Source organism: Geotrypetes seraphini, chromosome 12 (genome assembly GCF_902459505.1).
Source record: "Geotrypetes seraphini chromosome 12, aGeoSer1.1, whole genome shotgun sequence".
Lineage (NCBI taxonomy): Eukaryota > Metazoa > Chordata > Amphibia > Gymnophiona > Dermophiidae > Geotrypetes > Geotrypetes seraphini.
Genome location: NC_047095.1, coordinates 115,482,616 through 115,498,886, shown reverse-complemented (window position 1 = coordinate 115,498,886; position 16,271 = coordinate 115,482,616). Strand labels below are relative to the sequence as shown.

General features: G+C 45.9%; 5 non-coding genes across 5 annotated transcripts; 2 read left to right on the top strand and 3 right to left on the bottom strand.

The window, feature by feature from the left end:
- Positions 1-3,280: 3,280 nt before the first annotated feature.
- TRNAE-CUC lies at positions 3,281-3,352 on the bottom strand. The gene has a single exon. It is a non-coding gene; the product is annotated as a tRNA-Glu (tRNA).
- A 2,780-nt stretch (positions 3,353-6,132) lies between these two features.
- On the top strand, positions 6,133-6,241 carry TRNAL-CAA. The gene is made up of 2 exons: positions 6,133-6,170; positions 6,196-6,241. It is a non-coding gene; the product is annotated as a tRNA-Leu (tRNA).
- A 713-nt stretch (positions 6,242-6,954) lies between these two features.
- TRNAV-AAC lies at positions 6,955-7,027 on the bottom strand. Its single transcript has one exon. It is a non-coding gene; the product is annotated as a tRNA-Val (tRNA).
- A 2,405-nt stretch (positions 7,028-9,432) lies between these two features.
- Positions 9,433-9,505, top strand: TRNAK-CUU. Its single transcript has one exon. It is a non-coding gene; the product is annotated as a tRNA-Lys (tRNA).
- A 2,289-nt stretch (positions 9,506-11,794) lies between these two features.
- Positions 11,795-11,903, bottom strand: TRNAL-CAA. Its single transcript has 2 exons — positions 11,866-11,903; positions 11,795-11,840 (listed from the first exon to the last, which is right to left on the bottom strand). It is a non-coding gene; the product is annotated as a tRNA-Leu (tRNA).
- Positions 11,904-16,271: the final 4,368 nt, after the last annotated feature.

The window sequence follows — 16,271 nt, the reverse complement described above, 5'->3', positions numbered from 1 at the left end:
GGTCTCCAAAACTGAACGCAGTACTCCAAGTGAGGCCTCACCATGGCTCTGTACAACGGCATCATAACTTCAGGTCTCCTGCTGACGAAACCTCTGCGGATACACCCCATCATTTGTCTTGCTCTGGAGGAAGCCTTCTCCACTTGATTGGCAACCTTCATGTCCTCGCTAATGATCACTCCTAGATCGCGTTCCGCTGTGGTCCTAACCAAGGTTTCACCATTTAGTACATAAGTTCTACGCGGGTTTCTCTTTCCCAGGTGCATTACCTTGCATTTTTTGAGCCAGCCTTGCCTCCACCCCTTCCTCCCTGCGCTCTTCACTTTCTCCCTCCCCCCCCATGAGCCGCTCGGGTGCCTCTGGAGCTGTGCCGGGCCTTGTCCGCAGCGGCCTTTGCCTTCTGTGCTCTGCAGTTTCTACCGGTGCCGCCGCTGCATACACAGAGAGGAAATATAGACACGGTTTGCGAGTCAAAGTTTGCTGGAGTGTTTTGCAAAACACTTACAAACCGTGTTACTCACAAACCAAGGTTTGACTGTACAGTGGAACCTTGGTTTATGAGCATAATTTGTTCCAGAAGCATGCTCGTAAACCAAATTGCTCGTATATCAAAGCGAGTTTCCCCATAGGAAGTAAGGGAAACTTGCTTGATTGGTTCCCACTCACCCCCCCCTCCCCCGAGGCCACCGGCACTTCTCCGCCACCCCCCGAGAACCAGCATCACTCCCTCTGCCCGCGAATGCTCCCCTCCCCACGAACCGACATACAGAAGCCTTACCCCATCTGGCACTGGCAGGCAGCCCACAGAAAGTGCCGGTGCCGGTGAACGAAGATCCTTCCTGTTGCCTGGGCCTTGAGCACGTCCTGTGGGCTGCATGTATGCTAGATGGGGTAAGGCTTCTGTTTGGGCGGGGGGTGCCAGTTCGCATGGGGGAGGTGGTCGTGAGGGGGGAGCGATGCCGGTTCGCGGGGGGGGGGGGGTGTTTGCGGGCAGGGGGAGCGATGCTCACAAATCGAGTCAACGCTTGGTTTGCGAGTCACAATTTGTGAGAATGTTTTGCTCGTGTTGCAAAACACTCGCAAATTGCGTTACTCGCAAACCAAAGTTTGACTAACACTAACACTGGTCATATCCAAAAACAGGTGAAGATCATTCTCTGTGCAAGAAACTCCCCAACTCTTATATGTCCTGTCTGTCTAAATTAGATTGTAAGCTCTTCTGAGCAGGAACTATCTATTGCACGTTAAATGTACAGTATTATAGAAATGATAAATAGTAGGATTCACTGGGGGGGTAATTAAAATTAGGAATTTGTTGCCAGAAAAAGGTTTAGACAAGTTCTCAAAAGAAAAGTGCAAAGATAGATTTGGGTAAATCTACTTATTACTCCTGGAATATGTAGCACAAAATATATATTTTTGAGGGGTAAAACGAGGACCTCATGGACCACATGGACCTTATAGATCTTAACCACACGCCCTTAAAAATCTGCTCACCTTGGGGATAAATGGGATCTGTGAGGTCCGAGTAAGTTAAAACGAGGATCTCGGCAGTCCCAGGCATGTGGTTAAGAGCCACGAGGTCCACAGTAAAGGCAGAAGTTTGAAAAAGGATCTCATGGACCCCACAAAACTAGAAGCGCAAGGCCTTAAAAAGAGAGTGGCCTTGGTGTGGGGAAAGCACAGATCCTTGTTTTTTTTAAACTCTTGAGGACCTCACAGATCCTACTGCAGGGGTGTAAGATGACAGTGCCAGTGAGGGTAGATGGTCCCCTCCCGCTCTCTTTCTGCCCCCCCCCCTCAGCAAGCCGCCCTTCCCAAACCCCTCTAGTGATGCACAAAAGCTCTGATGGCAGGGGGGCCAAACACCAGGACCCCCTGACACCAAGCTCCCCCCTTCTTATCCCCATGACCACTTTCACCACCCCAAAACAAAATCCTGGTGGTCTAGTGGACTGGGGGGAGGGTCAGGTCGGGTCTGACACCCCCTTCAGCTCAAGAACCCACCACCTCATCCTGCCCCAAGTACCTTTTCTAGAAAATCGGGCAGGAAGGATGTCCACTCCCTCCTGCCTGAAGAGCCACCTCTTTAAAATGGCAACCCTACCCCTCCCAATGCATCCTGGAATGCAATGGAAGGGGCCTAAGACCCTAATTGGCTCAGGCACCTAAGGACCCTCCCAGTGCATCCCAGGATGCACCGGGAGGGGGAAGGGATGCCATTTTAAAGCGGCGGTCCTACCCTCACTGCCACTGTCATCTTACCTGCCTATAGTAGGATCCATGAGGTCCGCAGGAGTTAAAATATGAGGATCAGTGTGGACCCCACTCCAAGGCCGCTTCTAGTTCTATGGGGTCCATGAGATCCTCTTTTTAATTTCTACCTTTGCTGGCTGCGGACCTCGCAGATCTTAACTGTATGCCTGGGACCTCGTTTTAACTCCCTCAGACCTCACGGATCCCACTCACCCCGCTTGAGAAGGGGGTAAGATGAGGATACATGGGCTGAGTGAGGTTTTGGGGGAGTTAAAACTAGGGTCCATGGAGTGAATGGGATCCATGAGGTCCACAGAAGTTTAAAAATGAGGATCCTCCCGGACCGCAGCCATGGCCGCCTTTAGTTTCTGGCCCATAACACTATATTACAAGTTGATACTCGTATGTCTACACATTTGAATACGAGACTGGAATTTATGATCAGGTAGTGTAGTCAGTGGTGTAACGAGGGTGAGAGGCGCATGGGTCGGTGGCGCCCCTCCTCCGCCCTCTTCTCTGTCCCCCTACACGCTCCTTCCCCACTCCCTCCTACTGCACATGTGCCACTTCCCTTCCCCCATACCTCTGTAATGTTCCTGGTACGAGCAGCAACCTTCAAGCCGCTGTTGTGCCAGCATCAGCTCTTCCTCCAATGTCACTTCCTAGGCGTGGATCCAGGAAGTGATGTCAGAGGAGGAGTTGACGCTGCCACAACAGCAGGTTGGGGGGGGTTGGTGTTTGCGCCAGGAATGTTAAAGAAGTACAGAGAAAGAGAAGCAGCATGCATGGCAGTGGGGTGTGGAAGGGGAGGGAAGGAGTGGGGAGGGTGGAGTGGAGGACAGGTGCCTGCGCCCTCACTGTGACGGTGCCCAGGATGAACTGCCTCCCTTACTATGCCACTGAGTGTAGTATTTGATTAACACAGGTGGTTAGACAGTTTGTAGTTCAAAAAGATAAAGAAAAGAAGAAAATGATTTTTGTTCAAAGAGAAAATGAATTCTGGAAAAAAAAAAAAAAATGCACTTTCCCTGACCGGGAATCGAACCCGGGCCGCGGCGGTGAGAGCGCCGAATCCTAACCACTAGACCACCAGGGAACTTGTGAGAGTTTACTGCTAATCCTTCTCCAGTTCTGCCTGCAAATGGATACAGACTCAATTAACTGGTGGCCATTTTTTTAATTTCATTGCATTGACTCAATGTTCTAACAAAAGAAAAATCAAGAATAAGCTAATCTAAAATTCACCAACAAATTTATTTTTAATGTTTATAACTGTTTATTGATTTTATACAAACATCTTACAGAAAGTGAGACAAAATACATATCAATAATATCCCCAAAATCACTTATAAACTATGCATGAAATATGAAACAAGAAAATCCCCTCCCTTCCAACCCTACCCTCCTTCCCTCGGTTCATAGACAACCCCGCGAAAGACAAAGGCATGCGCCGACAACTGAGCGCAAGACAGAGGCGCACGCCGAAGAAAATTACAGTTTTTAGGGGCTCCGACGGGGGTTTTTGTTGGGGAGCCCCCCCCAGTTTACTTAATAGAGATCGCGCCGGCGTTGTGGGGGGTTTGGGGGGTTGTAACCCTCCACATTTTACTGTAAACTTAACTTTTTCCCTAAAAACAGGGAAAAAGTGAAGTTTTCAGTAAAATGTGGGGGGTTACAACCCCCCACACCCTCCACAGTGCCCCCACAACGCGGCGCGATCTCTATTAAGTAAACCCCCCCACGTCCCCACATCGTAGCTGTAAAAACTGTAATTTTCTGCGGCGCGCACCTCCGTGCTGCGCTCAATTGTCTGCGCGCGCCTTTGTCCCAGCGCGCTTTTGACCTGACACCCCTCCCTCTGGATGTGTATGAAGATTGAGAAATTTCAAATCTGGCAGGTTCGAGTAAGTGTGTTATATCTTAAATTTTACAGATGTTTTACATAGAAGTCTAATGGATCCCAAATCTCTGAATTTTCGGGATTCACCTAATTGCTCTGCTAATATTTTCTCACACCTATAATACATGCAAAGAATCTCCCCCCAGAATGGCAGATTTAACCGGTCCCATTGTTTCCAATTCCTTATAATCATTTGCAGAGTTTATCCTTATGTTTTTAAAGTGGATTCTTTGTCATAAGTGACGTTCCAAACAAAACCGTACCGTAAAATAACGGTATGGGAACCTCAAGAATAAAAGTTATCTTGCTTCCTATAGACTTCCGGAAAGCCAATATTAAAGGACTAGCGTTCTCACTTCCAGCGTTCTCACTTCCAGCATTTATTAGACTGTGTTATCTAACTTCTGCAGTCTCACAGGGGGCCCAAAAATAATAAGAAATGTAAAGCTTGTCTCATAGATGCTGAAGCTGTATATTGCACTCTATGATTCCAAAGTTGGGCCCATTGAGCTATTGTATTGTATACTTCTCCCTTGGTATTCAAGTTTCAAGTTTATTAGGATTTTATATACCGCCTATCAAGGTTATCTAAGCGGTTTTTGCAATCAGGTACTCAAGCATTTTTCCCTCTCTATCCCAGTGGGCTCACCATCAATCTAACGTACCTGGGGCTATGGAGGATTAAGTGACTTGCCCAGGGTCACAAGGAGCAGCGTGGGGTTTGAACCCACAACCCCAGGGTGCTGAGGCTGTAGATCCAACCACTGCACCACACACTCCCCTCGTGGGGGATAGGGGCAGAGCCGGACCGCTAATGGAGAAAAACCACGAATAACTCCTCGTCCGGCTTTAACCCACCCCCGCCTCCCACTCACCTTCCCTCCGGCATCCCGGCCTTACCTGGTGGTCTAGCAGGCTTTCGGGGCAGGAGCGATCTTCCTACACTCCTGCCCCGTGCAGATCGCCAATAGGAAATGACTGCCGTGAGTTCCCGTAGTCTCTCGAGATTAAGATGGGAGCTCACGGCAGCCATTTCCTATTGGCGATCTACACGGGGCAGGAGTGTAGGAAGATCACTCCTGCCCCAAAAGCCTGCTAGACCACCGGGATGCCGGGAGGGAGGCGGGAACATCCGAAACTATGGTGTTCCCCCAACCAAAAAAAAAAAAATCACAAATATGTGAAACCGCAAGTGTCGAAACCACAAATGGGTAGGGGGAAGTGTATCTCTAAGCTCCAAATATCACCAACAAATTTTTAACCAACGCTTTTACATCTATTTCTAATATAGCAGGTTCAATATTTCAGTTTTTTAATGGACAAATCGTTTTGGATTCCCTTATCTATCTCATACCGTTATTTATAAAATCTCAAAAACATTAGCCCCCCCCCCCCAGTATTCTTCAATGGCGGTCCCCAGAAACCTGCTACTCTGCCTCTCTCTACCCAGGCTCAGGATAAAAAGGGGAAAGTAGATGGGGGGGGGGAGAGAACACATGCTGTGAAGGACAAGGCGTTTATTAATAGACAAAATGGTCAAAATCAAATGAAGTCTGAAAGTGGGAAACTATATCTTCTCTCTCAAATTGAGACAGACATGAGGGAAGTCACTGCTTGTTCTGGATCAGCAATTTTATTTATTTATTTTATTTTTTTTTTGGGGGGGGGGGTTTGCCAGAAACTTGTGACCTGGATTGATCATTGTGAAGATGAGACCCTGGGCTAGATGGACCATTGGTCTGACTCAATAAAGCTATTCTTATGTAAACAAGTTACAGAATTTAGTGTGAGATGGGTCTCCTTGGTACTAGAAGTGAGTCCCATGTATCAGCAATACTTGGCTAAGTGGGCCTGGAACTAAACTTAGCTTGTGCAACTGGAGGGAGTCAAAATCTTGGAGCACTTGGCTGTCATTACAACGGAATGTAACACTGAGATCCTGCTTTGGAGTGTTCCTAACAACCTCTACAACAGTTGTCAGGATGGCCGAGTGGTCTAAGGCGCTAGACTCAAGAGCTTCCTCTTCCCCACACTGGGTGTTCTAGTCTCCAATTGGAGGCGTGGGTTCAAATCCCACTTCTGACAGATTTCTTTTTTTGTAATTACTTGAACTGTACTATTCAAATGCTGTTTAGTTTCTCATTTTAGAAGACCTACAGATATTTAAAACATGATAAAAACTGTTTAAGCACAGTCTGGAATAAAAATAACGAGAGCAAACTGTTCCCCTTTAACCATCTTCATTTAGATTAATTTGAAAAGCAGGTCTTTCAACTCACGTTTATTTTCCACTACTTAATTCATATACTCCTTGAAAATATTTAAATATTTAGAGCTATATATGATTTCTCACTGTTAAAATCGCGCATGAAAAAGGAGCTACAAAAGAATAAAGAGGGAGGGGAGAATAGGCTGGGTAGTGTCCATCATTTCCTGGGTAAATAGGTGGGCTCTCAAGCTGTTTGCAGCTCCTGATTGGTCTCCCAACCTGTCCATCTAGAGCGCCTGCAAAAAGAGGCACAATGAGCTTAAGCAGCTTTCACTCTTGTCTGTATTAAAAACCTCTTAAAAACCCTCAGTTGCACGCTATGGTTTTTCTAACATTCTTAACAATACATTAGGTACATTATTTAGTGTTCAATCTGTTAAATGGGACTTAATAGGAAAAGTTCATGATATTTCTTTCTGGGCTTGGGGGTCCTCCAGAGACATTTTTCAAATATCTTAGGATAATACAGGTTAAGACTTATGTTATCAGAAAATGTAAAGATTTTAGTGAAATACAAAATGTTGCTGCTTGTTTCTGCCCGGTTTCGAACCGGGGACCTTTCGCGTGTTAGGCGAACGTGATAACCACTACACTACAGAAACCCAACTGAAAAGGGCTGCTGATAGTGTTTAGATGAATGATATCCAAGAAATGTTAGTTTAACAAAATCTGCCATTCCGGGAGACTCTGTATGTATTATAGGTATGAGAAAATATTAGCAGAGCAACTCCATTAGACTCCTATGTAACATTTAAGATATCATATGCTTACTCGAATCTCCCAGATTTGAAATTTCTCAATCTTCATACACACCCAGAGAAAGTGAGGGTAGGGTTGGAAGGGAGGGGGTTTTCTTGTTTCATAATTCATGCAAAGTTTATAAGTGCTTTTTGGGATATTATTGATATGTATTTTGTCGCATTTTCTGTAAGATGTTTTTATAAAATCAATAAACAGTTATAAACAACAACAAAAAGGCGCATGTATATTATATGAATGATTTTCTGTACACTTGTAAAATTTAAAATGAATAAAGATTTATAAAAAAAAAAAAAAAAAAAGGCGCACAGCGACTCCTGCACGAAAACAATGAAGCCGCGGTGCTAGAAAGGCACTTGAACACGGAGAGAAAAACAACAAGGCTTTCTGGCTCCGTGGAAAACTAAGAACTGAAGACAGGAGGAGGGGATGCGCCCTCTAGTGGAGAGGGAAGGCACACACTGTTCGCGTCGGGGCTCCGTGGATGACGTCACCCACATGTAGAGAATATGCTGCCTGCTTGTCCTGGGATAAAGTTAATTTCAGGAAATTGGTCTGAAATATTATAGACTAGTCATTAAGCCCGTTACATTAACGGGTGTTAGAATATGTCTATCTGTCTTTCTTTCTTTCTGTGTCTCTCCCTGCCCCTGTCTCTTTCTTTGTCTCTCTCCCTCCCACTGTCTGTCTTTCTTTCTGTCTGTCTCTCTCCCTGGCCCCCTTTGTCTGTCTGTATTTCTTTCTTTCTGTCTCTCTTCCTGCCTGCTGTCTTTCTGTGTGTCTGTTTTTCATTCTCGTGCGCTGCCTGTCTATCTTTCTGTCTCTCTCCATGGCCCCCTTTTGTCTCCCCCCAAAGAAAACCAAGATTGCTCCCTGGCCCCCTTTCCCTTCCCCCCCTCCCCCACTTCCCTGTGCAGCAACAGCAGCATTCCCCCCCCTTCTCTGTGTAGCAGCAACAGCATTCCCCCTTCGCTGTACAGCAGCATTCCCCCCTTCCCTGTGCACCCACCCCTTGCCTGCTCCCCCTGTTCCCTTCCTTTTCCCTCCCCCCCGTCCAGCAGCATTCCTTTCCTGCTCCTCCTGTGCATATGACCCACAGAAATCTACTTGCCTCACAGAAAAGCACTGCACCGCGCTGTTGCTGGCCTCGGTGTCTTCTCTACACTGCAGCCAACCCTAGCGGAAACAGGAAGTTGTGAGAGGACGGGCCGCAGTGGAGAGAAGATTGTGAGGCCAGTGGCAGCACAGCGCAGCGCTTTTCAGTTAAACGCTGTGAGCAGGCGAGAAGGAGGAGGAGGAAAAATAGATGCCGGCAGGGGGGTTTGGAGGTCAGGGCGCGTGTGGCAAGCTGCCGCTCGCGCCTGAAGATTTTAAAAGAGCGCTTGGTGTTGGGGCGTGTGCGGCAAGCCGCCACTCGCGCCTGAAGATTTTATGATAATGTCGGATGGCTCGACCGTGAGAGCCAGGTGAGAGCGGCGACCCCCAGCTGTGTATTTTTTTTTTTTTTAGTTGAAAGCCGCCGCTGCAGCTCCTCTCTCGATCCTGGTGCGGTTTGAGAGAGGAGCCGGTACCATGCACTGAGAGCCAGGGGTGAGGAAGGCCGCCGCAGCTGTGTAACTTTTTTTTTTATTTGAAAGCCGCCGCAGCTCCTCTCTTGATCCTGGTGCAGTTCGAGAGAGGAGCCGGTACCATGCAGTGAGAGCCGGGGGTGAGGAAGGACGCCGTAGCTGTGTAACTTTTTTTTTTTAATTTGAAAGCCGTATGCACAGTGAGAGCCGGGGGCACTCTCATGTCCACGACGGATCAGGGAACACGACTTTTGAGTGCGCATGCGCGGCCTAGCATTTTATTATATTAGATGTGTTTATCATAGAACAAGATGGCAGATAAAGGTCAAATGGCCCATCTAGTCTGCCCATCTATCCAGAGATCTTCCTTTTAACCCCTGGACCTCACTGATCCTGCTCACCCCCCTAGATGTGCATGTTCCTATTTATGGATTCAGTTATGTATTCTTTGGTAATCCCTAATATTATTTTAGTTATTCTTTAATAATGTAGTCCTGAGATGAGTGGGATAGGAGGGGGGGGGGGGGGGTTAGGTAGGATTGTTCTTGTACAATTGTTTTTATCTATTTGTGTTGATTTTGAGACTTATTTCATCAAATTCTTCATGCTTTATTTGTTTTGACTGTAAACTATATTTGAAAAGTTAATAAAAATGATTTAAATAAAATAAATGATCAGTTGCCTGACTAGCTCAGTCGGTAGAGCATGAGACTCTTAATCTCAGGGTCGTGGGTTCAAGCCCCACGTTGGGCGGCTGCATGTTTTTATTTTCTTCTAAATAATAAATATCTGGGAAAAGTGTTGCTGGATGCTGAGTGCTTCATCAAAAGTTAAAATAACATTACAACAGTCCTTTCAGGCTGTCCAACAAAGGCCACAGTCATATTATTATTATGAATGTATGCATAGTCCTTGCCAGGTACTGTATTTAAAGTTTGTTTAAAATTCTTGTTTTTATCTGCTCTGTGTTGGTCATTTTGAGGTTATTTGTGAGTTTCAAAGACAAGAATTGATTCTTTAGTTTGGAGGAGTGGTGCAGTACCGCCCAGGCAGGCAGGGGGGGATATTATTTGAAAACATGGAACTGTATACTGTTTGAAGATGATGGACAAGTTTTTCTTTTGCATTGTTGTACTGTTGTTACTGATGATGTGAAATGCATTTTGCAGTGTCTCTGTTTCATTAATAAAAACATTCAAGAGCGCTGCATTGACCGGGAATAGAACCCAGACCTCTTGGTGGCAGATGAGAATTCTACCACTGAACCACCAATGCATGTGCTCATTAAAGCTCAGATATTGATATATGTGAAAGAATCCGTATCCATGTGGGATAATTTCGTCCACCTTTGATCCTTCCAGCCTTTAGCAGAGATTCATATCCTTAAAACAGTATGTTATTGTACCTTGCTAGCATCGAAACCATTTGGTTTATCCCATGAAAACCTAACCAGTTCTACATTTTTAAGTGCTTTGGAAACAGCAACGTGATGATACCATAAAGCATTTATTAAGCTCTTTAACAGAGAAATTTATATTTGAAAAGTTAATAAAAATGATTTACAGTAACATATAGACACATATACAGTATATATATTTTAATTTATTTCTCATCAATGTGGGACTTTTCCCAAGGTACTCTAGGTTCTGAGAAAGAAAAGAGGATGATTGCTATTATGAATTGTAAAGACAGTTACAGAATTATAAATAAAGGACAAATGCAACCATTAATACATTTTCTGACTACCGTATTTTCACGCACATAACGCGCGCGTTATACACGATTTTACAAACCATGCATAATCTTGCGCGTTGTACCAATTTTTTTTACATAGTTCCCCCCCCCGACGTCCGATTCACCCCCCCCCCCGCAGGACCGCTCGCACCCCCCCCCAAAGGACCGCTCGCACGCACTCCCACCCGCACCCGCACCCCCACCCTGAAGGACCGCTCACACCCCCACAGCCTCCCGACCCCCCCCATCATGTAGATGCTCCTACCGGTGTCCTGCTGCTTCCTCTTGGCGGTCCCGGCCCTTCTGGCGTGAGCTGCTGCAGAAGGAGATGCGCATGAGGCTCGCCTGGAAGGTCAAGTACGACCACGACTACCCGGGGACGGGGGGCTTTCAGGGTGGGGACAGGACTTCAAGGGGGAGAGGAGAGTCAGGGCGGTCCTGCGGGGGGGGGGTGAATTGGACGTCGTGGGGGGGCATCAGGCTTTCAGGGTGGGGACAAGACTTCAAGGGGGAGAGGAGAGTTGGGGTGTGCGAAAGGAGAGTCGGGGTGGCCAGAGGAGAGTCGGGGCGGGCGAAAGGAGAGTCGGGCGGCGACGAGAGAGTCGGGGCAGCATGCGCGGTATACAAAATTTTTTTTACACATTTTCGGTTTCCCGCGCGCTATACCCGTGTGCGCGTTTTACACGGGTGCGCGTTATCTACGTGAAAATACAGTACTTTCCTGAAACTGATTTTGGACCAGCATCCCTGGGATATCATTGCTCGGAGTTGTCAGCTCACAACCTTAATTTTTGTTATCATAAAGGATTTGGAAAACAATCATGAATGCCACTCAGTAAGACACCAGCACATGCTGACACAAGCTGATATACCAAGGTTAAGGAGCCTTACCCAAGGAAAGGGCACAGAGGCAAGTTTGCAAACTTAATTGTCAGACCTCATAGACTGACATTATGCTAATTTTACTAAAATGGTTTTGAAATATTAGAGAATTTTGAGGAATGTAGGTCTCTATTTCCTTTATAAATCTGTGCATTATTTTCCCACAGAACTAATAAATGAAAATGTGTTTCCCTTTGAAATGAAAATACTTTTCTTTTTAAATTAATCTAAATGACATCTGGAATGTATCCAAAAGGGATTCAATGGTGGTGTTGAAGAGGGGGGAGGGGAAATCAGTACTTATTTGAGCCTGTACCAGCCACATCTACTTAAATTGGTTTTCATACCTCTAGGTCTTCTAAAAGGAGAGGCTAAGTTGTATTTGAATAGCACAGTTGGGATTTATTAATTTGAAAAAAAGGATTCTGTCAGAAGTGGGATTTGAACCCACGCCTCCATCTGGAGACCAGAACACCCAGTGAAGGGAAGAGAGAGCTCTTGAGTCTGGCGCCTTAGACCACTCGGCCATCCTGACAACTGAAACATAAAGCCTAAACCTGTGTTCTAGTTTGTTTCACTTTTGACAGGCTCATATACTTTCACTCTATAGAACTTTTTTCTTCTTTATTTACCGTATTTTCGCGCGTTATACACGATTTTACAAACCGTGCGCGTTATACGTGTGAGCGCGTTGTACAAATTTTTTTTTTCATTTCGATCCGGCATCCCCCCTGCGAACCGGCATCCTCCCCCCCCGCTCGCGTCACTCCCCCCCCCCCCCGTGATCCTACATCCCCCCCAGCACCGCAAAACATCTCTTACACGATTGGGCACCGGCACCAGCACCAATGCACAGGACGTGCCAGTGCCTGAAGATCCTCCCTCGTTGGGCTGGGCTGGGCTGGGCGGTGCGAGGGAGATCCTCCTTCTTCCCTGTGCCGGGCTGGACTGGGCTTTGAGCATTTGCGCATGCTCAAAGCCTTCTGGTCTCGCTCTCTCTGAGATTTGGAGAGAGCGAGACCAGGCTTTGAGCATGCGCAAATGCTCAAAGCCCAGTCCAGCCCGGCACAGGGAAGAAGGAGGATCTCCCTCGCACCGCCCAGCCCAGCCCAACGAGGGAGGATCTTTGGGCACTGGCACTGGCACGTCCTGTGCATTGGTGCTGGTGCCCAATCGGGTAAGAGATGTTTTGCGGTGCTGGGGGGGATGTAGGATCGCGGGGGGGGGGGGGGAAGATGCCAGTTCGCAGGCCAGAAGAGTAAGCGGGAGTGGGAGGAGGTTATAGCAGCATGCGTGGTATACGCGTGTGCGTGCTATATAAAACATTTTTTTACAGACATGCTTTGGACCCGCGCGCTATACGCATATGCGTGTTATACCCGGGGCGACCCGGGAAACTATAGGCCGGTAAGCCTCACATCGGTCCCGGGAAAGATGATGGAGGCACTGATTAAGGACAGCATCTGTGACCATATCGAAAAAAATGGACAGCTAAGGTCGAGCCAGCATGGGTTCTGCAAGGGTAGGTCGTGCCTCACAAACTTGTTGTACTTCTTTGAGGGGGTAAATAACCAGGTGGACAAAGGTGAACCCATAGACATAATTTACCTAGACTTCCAGAAAGCCTTCGATAAGGTACCACATGAGCGGTTGCTCAGGAAGCTATGGAATCGTGGGGTGCACGGGGAGGTCCACCGATGGATCAAAAACTGGCTGGCAGACAGGAAGCAGAGGGTTGGTGTAAAGGGCCATTACTCAGACTGGCAAGGGGTCACGAGCGGGGTTCCTCAAGGATCGGTGCTGGGACCGCTCCTGTTTAACATATTCATTGACGACCTGGAGGCGGGAACAAAATGCGAGGTCATCAAATTCGCAGATGACACCAAACTATTCAGCAAGGTTGAAACCACGGTTGACTGCGAGAATCTCCAAAGGGATCTTACGACATTGGAAGAATGGGCGAAAAAGTGGCAAATGAGCTTCAATGTAGGGAAATGCAAGGTCATGCATATAGGGAGAAGGAACCCGATGTTCACTTACAAAATGGGGGGATCAATGCTAGGGGTCAGAAATCTGGAAAGAGACTTGGGAGTGATGGTAGACACGACATTGAAGGCGTCGGCACAATGCGCCACAGCCTCGAGGAAAGCAAACCAAATGTTAGGTATCATTAAGAAGGGTATCTCGATCAGAACGAAGGAAGTCATCCTGCCACTGTACCGGGCTATGGTGCGCCCGCATCTGGAATACTGTGTACAGTACTGGTCACCGTACCTCAAAAAGGACATGGCAATGCTTGAGGGAGTCCAGAGAAGAGCAACTAAACTGATTAAGGGTATGGAAAACCTTACATACACTGACAGACTGAAGAAGCTGGGGCTGTTCTCCCTGGAAAAGCGGAGACTCAGAGGAGATATGATAGAGACCTTCAAGATCCTGAGGGGCATCGAAAAGGTTGACAAAGACAGATTTTTCAATTTGAAAGAAACCACAAGAACAAGGGGTCACTCGATGAAATTGAAGGGGGACAGGTTTAAAACAAATGCAAGGAAGTTCTTTTTCACACAGAGGGTGGTGGACACATGGAATACCCTTCCGGAGGCCGTGATAAGAAATAGCACAGTACAGGGTTTCAAGGATGACCTGGATAGGTTCCTGGAAGACAAAGGGATTGAGGGGTACAGATAAGAGCAGTGGAAGGTTTAGAGATAAGTGTAGAGGTAGGCATAAAATTAGTCAGGGACCGCTGACCAGACAATATGCCTGATGGGCCGCCGCGTGAGCGGACCGCTGGGCTGGATGGACCTCTGGTCTGCCCCGGCGGAGGCGACTACTTATGTACTTATGTACTTATACACGTATGCGCGTTATATGTGTGAAAATACGGTACTTTAACAGCAACCAGAGGATTTCAAATAACAGCAATCAATATTATTCTTTAAAGCAACAAATCAACCTTTCAAAATACTTATCCGACTGAGCGTGTGTACAGCCATTGCCAGAAGCTGGCTTGTGTAATTTGGTGTATGTGAGAAACTACATGAGCAATGAACAGTGAATCTCAGGATACTTCATTAGGGGGGTGGAGGCTGGAATCTTATCTTTGTTTAAAGTGTGATGTCCTGGACCTGATGGGCCTCCGCGTGTGCGGACTACAGGGCATGATGGACCTCTGGTCTGACCCAGTGGAGGCAATGCTTATGTGCTTATGTGACTCAAAACTGCTATTTACTGCAGAAGCACAGAATGAGGCATGATAGTCAGTCACGTAGCAAGTAATGTGAAGACCGTATAAAAAGAGGAAGGGTGGGACTTTCCTGAGAATCCATCGGTGTGCCGTAAAGGGATTGTCCCATGATTGACCCGGTCCATCAGCTGCCTGAAAAGGGGATTCTCCAGCTGTGAGGGTCAGTGTTGTTGCCATCATAGTGAAGTTCTAAATTATTTGTGCTTTTTATATTACTGCTATGCAATTTATGTAACGAACAAATTAATATAAAAAGCAGTACCTTGTGTATGTCTCTTTGTATGCTATGAAGTACTGACTACCTAACGAACTTGGCATTACAAAATTTGGTACCAGAAATGGGGTAGTCATGTGGCCACGGAGACAAAACCACAAAGATATAAAAAAACGGACGGGGAAAGTGGATCAAAAAAAAAAAAGAAAAGGGGTGTGTATGTTACTATCCCATCTTACAGAAGATTGGGACCCTGACACATGGGATGGGGATGCTAGGCCAAATAGTTAGTCTTATGTGCATATTTATGTTAAGAATTGTGATACCGGGGGCACGGAGGCTAAAATTGTAGCTTAGGGGTTGTCCTGTATGGTAAAGGTATATTTTATGGAAGGCTTGGCCAGTCAACTGTAAGTATAAATTCTTTAAATAAGCATGCTTTATTTTATTAAATGATATTCATTTGCTACCTGTAAAATTATACAAGGAACAATGTTATCTAATGATAGTATAATCTGTTTTTGTATGAGGCCTGTATATATGTGCTTAGCAAGAGTTATAAAGTTACAGCATTAGTGCACATGCCATTGTGAATATGTATGTTAATGTAAAAGAAAAAATTAGATTTGGGCAAAGGGACAGATGACTTTTTCCTGGGTATAGATTTTAGAATTAAAGCAAGGACAGTGCAGGAGGTTCACTCCCAGTTGTGGTGAACAGGGAGGGGCCGATGTGAGATTTTCCCAACTACATTAGTCGGTTGAGGAATTTTCAAATAAAATCTATAAGGGCAGATAGAGAAATTACAATTAAATTAAGATACTGAAGAGTACAGGTCATTATAGGCTCTAGAGGGGTATGGAATATGCAGCATAGCCCTGAATTATTAAACCATAAGGGCTGGTATTCTTTGAACATTCCAGCAGATCTGGGAGAGAGTGTAGGTTTATTTACATACTAAATGGTCTTACTTAGAGCTTCTGTAGCACAGCAAGAACACTTTTTGCCCTATGTGATTCTATAGTGTGCTAATTTAGCTGGATAGAAATATTGTTGTAGTAGATGCGGGACTGGCTCAGCACTGGTCTCCAGAATTAGGATAATACAATAGTTGAATAAATAATTTAGGATATCATTCCATGACCAGACGAATAGGCTTCTTGTACTAAAAAGTTTAAGTAGTTTGTACACTTTTGAAAAAAAATAAAGAAAACGTACAGAGAGAAACAGGAGCCAGGGAAAAATTATTTTATTTCAGGTGTATTTTTCATTAAGTTGCGTGTTATTAAGTGCTTTGTATTATGGTAGTTCAAATAAGGCGGGAAGACTATTGGCAAATTATCTTAAAGTGAAAAAAAGAAAGATGAAATTGAATGCAATAAAAGATGAAAAAGGTGAAACTCATTTTCAGATTGGTCCTATTTTAAAACAGTTTTTAAATT